Raw genomic sequence first — 5,632 nt, forward strand, 5'->3', positions numbered from 1 at the left:
GCTCCGGCAGGAGGGATGAGGCACCGCCACCCCTGCCCTCTCCGCTGCGCCTGCTGCTCCTGCCTTCTAAGCCACTGTGCTCTTCCGGGTGGGGGTGGGGGGCCTGGCCCTTCCCTGCTGCCCCCGGCCCCTGGCCAGCCCTCCCAGGACTTCACCCAGGCCCCCGTCTTGCTTGGTGACTTCGGGTGGGCCCCTTGTTCCTATGCCGAGGCCAACCCACCACAGGGGGAGAACAGGGTCACTTCTCTCTCCAGTCCACCACCCTTCTGCTCTGGGGTGAGGTCACCGAGGCCCACGTGGTATCAGCCTGCCCTCCTGCCCATGTCTCTTCCACCATGGTGCCTGGTGAAGCAGCTGCCTCCCTCCCATCCCCGAAGACCTGCCTTCTTTCCAGCAGGTTGGCCCTGAGAGGAGAGGACTTTTGTGTTGAGAGGCCCCTGTGTCCTCTTGGGTCCTACCAAAACACCCAGCCTGGAGGAAACTACAGGCCTGGCCACAGAGTGGCCACTGTCTTGGTCTCACCCAGCCTGGGCCATGGGTCTCTGCCATATCCACTTTGAGTCTGGGTCCCCAGAGGGTGAGCAGGTTGACTGTAGCTATGAGACTTCTCTCCTCCACCTGCCAGGATGAGCAATTCCCAGACATGAGATAATCCACCCATGAAAATAGCTACTAGCCCGGCCGTGCCAGGGAAATACCACTTACCTTAGAATCTCATTAACTTCTAATTGATGGTTCGCCCGGCGATGGAGAGCCAGCTGGCTGGTAGCGGCCAGTGCTGTTTACGAGGGTGCCTTGCGTTGCCCCCGAGGGGAGCCTGCATCTTCCCCTGCCTGCCCTCTGTGTCACATGCCATGGGGCTCAGGGAGACAGACCAAACCAGGAGCAGAACGGCGGGGTTGTCTTTGACCCCAGTTCCGGTGGGGGCTCGAGGTGGCCAGCTTGCAGGGGGTGGCAGACTTTCAGCTTGGGCTTTCCCCTCCCGAATAAACCGTTGTCACTCATTTCTCTTGTGTTGAATGACTGGCTCTCCAGGGTCCCTGGAGGGCTCCGAGTGTTCGGGCATCTTCCCTCTTTCACCTTGAAGACGGGGCACACTGGGGTCTCCCTCCACCCCTCTCCACCCCAGGCTGATTCTCTGGGGTGCAGGAGACTGGAACTTTCTGAGACAGGTCTTGATTGACATTAAGCACAAAGGGTGGGAGCCTGGGGATTCTGGCCAGCCTGCACCAGGGTCCCCAGAGAGTCTTTGGGAGCTAGAACCCAGAGCCCTCTGGTGCTCAGATGCCAGAGGTAGAGGCCGACTGGAGACTCTAGACCTGGGGGTCTCCTCAGTGTGGGGAGGGCCTCCGAGACAGGGGAGCCTGCAACTGAGGCTGACACCTGAGGACAGCTCCATCCTGGGCGGGTGGAGGAAGGAAGGACATGAGGCCTTTCAGTCCCTGGGAGGCTCAGAGAGGCCTAGAGGGGCAGTCAGGGCAGGTATCCTGGAGGAGGTACGTGAGCCAGGGGGCAGTCCTGGTGGAGGTTAAGAGGGTGCAGAAGCCATGGCCTTCTCTCTGACTGGCTGGCGCACCGAGGCCCTCTCTCTCCTGGTCCTCATGATGTACTAGGAGCAGCAGCCCCCAACCCTGGGAACCGGACCCACTGCTGCGGGTTCCTGAGGGGACCTGTCCCTCCTCCCTTTCCCAGTGCTGCTAGGCCCTGGAGACTCTGGGTCCAAGCCAGGGACCAGGCTTCCCAGGGGGAGGCTCCTTGAAGCCAGAAAAGGGAAGGGGGAAAGAATAGGAAGAGAAAGAAGAGGGGAGGGTTCAGCAGGCACAGGAGAGAGCCGGGCCCCGGGGGGGATCTTGGTGCTGCCGGGCGGAGATGCGCCCACACAGTGGCCAGAATGCTATGGCCACCGGGGGCTCCTCCCATGGGAGCAGGGAGGACAGAGAGCTGCTGGGTTGGCTGCTGCTCCCTGCAGCCCCTGCCTGGGTGCTGGTCCTCCCAGCAGTGTCCTCTGAGGAGTGCCCCTTCAGGGCCCCAGCAGGGCCAACTCACAGGTGTCATGGAGCCTCCTGGCCTTTAGGACCCACAGTCCTTGAGGCTGTGACAGGGGAGGCCACGCTCTTGGGCCCCATGTTGCCTACACTCTGAGGCCCAGGGACTCCTGTGGGCCCTGCCCTAAGCCCACCTGGCCCTGGTTGGGCTGATTCCCCAGGCTGAAAGTTGTGGGGGCAGCCGGGTGCCGCCTGACCTGGACCCGGGCCTCCTCCACCGGCCGTGTGGAGGGTCCAAGATGGGAAGTCAGGAAGGCCACAGTGATTGGAGGCCCTGGCGCTCTGCTGGGAACTGGGAGGATGTCCCGAGCATCCCATTCCCCGTCAATCCAGGTAGGTTCCACAGCCCTCAGAGCTGTGATTACACAGCAGTCAAAGAATTCCCTCCTGTTTTTAAGACTCCGCCCCCCCCCAGCAGTGAGGGTGAAGACAGGAGCCTCCTGCAGGTCCCAGGGCTCTGGGGAGGGGAGGCAGCTCTTCCCAGGAGGAAGGAGCGCAGCAAGACTCCATCACCACTGTGACCCAGACCCGGAGCAGAGGGCTGGCTTGTGCTCCCATTCCCTCTCCTCACCCAGCTCAAGGCTGTAAGCAGTTCTGGGCATGACATTGGCAGCCTGCTGGCAGACAAGGGAGGTGGGAGGTGGCCCTGTGCTCAGTATCGAGCCCTGGTTGCATGGCTGGGAGACCTGAGTTTGCATCCTGGCTCTGTCACCTCTGGCTATGTGATCTGAGCAAGCCCCTTGCCCTCTCTGGTCCTGATCTACTTCATCTATAAGATGAAATCTATTTACCAGATCATTTCTGGGGCTCTTTCCTAGCTCTCATAGTCTGTGAAATACAGACAACAATGAGGGAATTGGAAGAGACTGGAAACTTGGGGTAGGTCACAGACTGGAGCTCTGATCAGGACTGGGTCAGGCAGTTTGTACTCCCAGATCCCCTGGACTTCCCTTGCCCAGTCCAGTGGTCTGCCTCTCCTTTAGACCTGACTGTCAAAGATTCTGGTTCCAAGCCTTCTGGCCCAGAATGGTGGGAGGTTGGGGGACTCAGAGTCTTCTAGTCTCTGCTCTGGTCCTCTTGGACCCCTGGATCTGGACTCTATTTTGTCCTAGAATGGTTCCCAGCTCTGGACGGGTCCCAGAAGCTGAGATGCAGTTATCTGGGAGGAGGTGGTGGGAGAGGAGGGTGAGAGTAACAAAGGGGAGTTGTGAAGGTGTCCAGTGAGGGACGCCTAGGGCCCTCTTGGGGGCCGAGACAGATTTCCAAGGGCAGCCAGACTACCAACTTGTTGCCCTTGTTGGCATCCTGGCTGTACCACCCACCAGCTATGTGACCTTGGCAGGCTTCCCAGCCTGTCTGAGTCTCAGTTGGGATAACAACTTAATGTTTTGAGCAACAAAACCAATGTGTGCTGATACCCGCAGAGCAAGAGCTCAGTAAAAGAAAGGTCATATTATTATCATTAGTATTATTGTCAATTTAACAACAAAGCAACAGTGAAACAGCTCAAACTTGGAGGAAGCTTGAGTTTCCCATCTGGGGAGGGACAGGGTGACTGCAGTCCGACTAGGTTCCCTTTTCCATCACTTTCCCAGCCACAGAACCCGTGTCAGGGCTCCTGCAGTTCTGAGGCATGACCAGCAGGTGGCAGCATTTTACCGTGGTTAATGGGCACTCTGCCTCCCTCCCCAGCCCCGGTGGTCAGCAGCACTGGGTTCCACAGCCCTAGCGCTAAGCCCCTTTCTTCTGCTTCTAGACCCTTCCGTCCTAGACTGGAATGTGTGACCACAGGATGGCAGACCTCCAGTCTGAGCAGGAGTGAAGGGTGGGCTACTGACCCCACCAGTCCCTGCCCAGGCTGGCATGGAGGCCACAGGTAGGACCGGGGGAAGGTCCCCTCTCTGTGGGCACCACCTTGGCTCTGTCTGCAGGAGGCTGGCCTGAGGACTGGTGGGGTGGGCATGCCCCGTTCATTTCTGCAGCCTCGTGACCCATGCCTGTTTCTCCACCAAGTCCTCAAATCATCCCCCAAGAGTGACCCAGTCAATTTTATCTTTCTGAGTATTGACTATTAAGTTTAAAAATGAGCTGTTGTTCAGCCACATAAACGAGGGAGATAAACGCTAATTGCTTGGTGGATGTGCCAACTTCTGGTTCCTAATTTATCACCTTGCCAAAGCCGAGGCTAAGAACAGGCAAAGGGAGAGAAGAGATGGCTGGCCACCGGGACCTCTGGGGCCAACAGACCCTCCTTCAAGAGGATGTGGCAGTGAGTGGGAGAGCCAGGAAGCCCCTCCCCAGGGGATGAGAGTGATTCCAGGGGAGGACAGGGAGCAGGGTGAGGGAGGGATGGGAGGCCTTTGGCTGGGTTTATGGTTATCAGGAAAATAACCTCATATGGACAGATAATTTGGTTCCTCACTGGCCTGTGGTGGGCCTTTGGTACCAAACTCTACATTTCTCTAGGTTTGGTCTCATTATCATGTTAAGACCCTCTGTGGGCTGAACTGATGGGCTGCAAACCCCATTCTTGATTGGCAGCTTGCAGGAGGTTGATCTGGCTGCGGAAAGTACAGCCCCAGAGCCTATGCCTAGGGCTCCCATGTTGGCCTAGGGATGAGGACTGACTAGATGACCCTGCCCAGGTAAGACAGAGGAGCAGAGGGTCCTGTGGAGGAGCAGGACAGGAGCAGTGGGAGGGAAAAGACCTCGTTCCTTTCCAGATATGATGGGCCCTCTGCATCTGAGGTTCTGCATCCCGATGCAAACAACCGTGGATAAAAATACTAGAAATTGTGTCTGTACTGATCATGTAGACTTTTTTCTTGTCATTATTCCCTAAACAATACAGTGTAACAACTAATTACAGAGCATTTACATTGTATTAGCTATAAGTAATCTAGAGATGATTTAAAGCCTACAGGAGGATGTGTGCAAATTTGACATCCTTTTCTATAAAGAACTTGCACATCTATGGGTTTGGGTATTCACGGGACAGAAGGAATCTGGACCCAATCTCCTGTGCACACCAAGGGTGACTGTATCTGTGTTGTGACAAGACATGGGGTGATAAAGCAGGGACGCAAGGTCCCCCCTCATCCCCTGGGGGAGGTGAGGGTGGATGGGCTGTGGGCTCCTCCAGGTGTGGGAAGCAGGAGCACTACACAGGGTGGCGGGAGCTGTGCTCTCTGAGGAGGGGACTGCTGTGCTGGAACTCATGCTGGGAAGATCTGGGGAGAGCAGACTTGGAGTTGTCCCTGGGTGTGAGGAGAGCAGAGGCCAGCCCAGAAGCAGCGAGGTTAGGGCCCCATGATTTGGCTGCCTAAAAAGCTGGGACCTGCAGGTGTCCTGTCCACTTCCTAGGCACAGGAAGGATCAGATACTGCTCTCAGAAAAGGGCTCAGGATGCCCTGCAGTGGAGGTCTAGGAGGGTGGCTTGGGACATAGATTAGGGACTGACTGTGACAGGTGGAGGGATAGACACACGAGCAGGACACAGAGCAGAATCTCATGGTTTGGGAAATTCCTGGGGGCAGAGGTCTGGTAGGCAGAGGAGGGGAGTCAGGTCCAAGCTGCAGGGGACACTA

The sequence above is a fragment of the Spermophilus citellus genome, assembly GCF_964194105.1.
Source record: "Spermophilus citellus genome assembly, chromosome: 2".
NCBI lineage: Eukaryota > Metazoa > Chordata > Mammalia > Rodentia > Sciuridae > Spermophilus > Spermophilus citellus.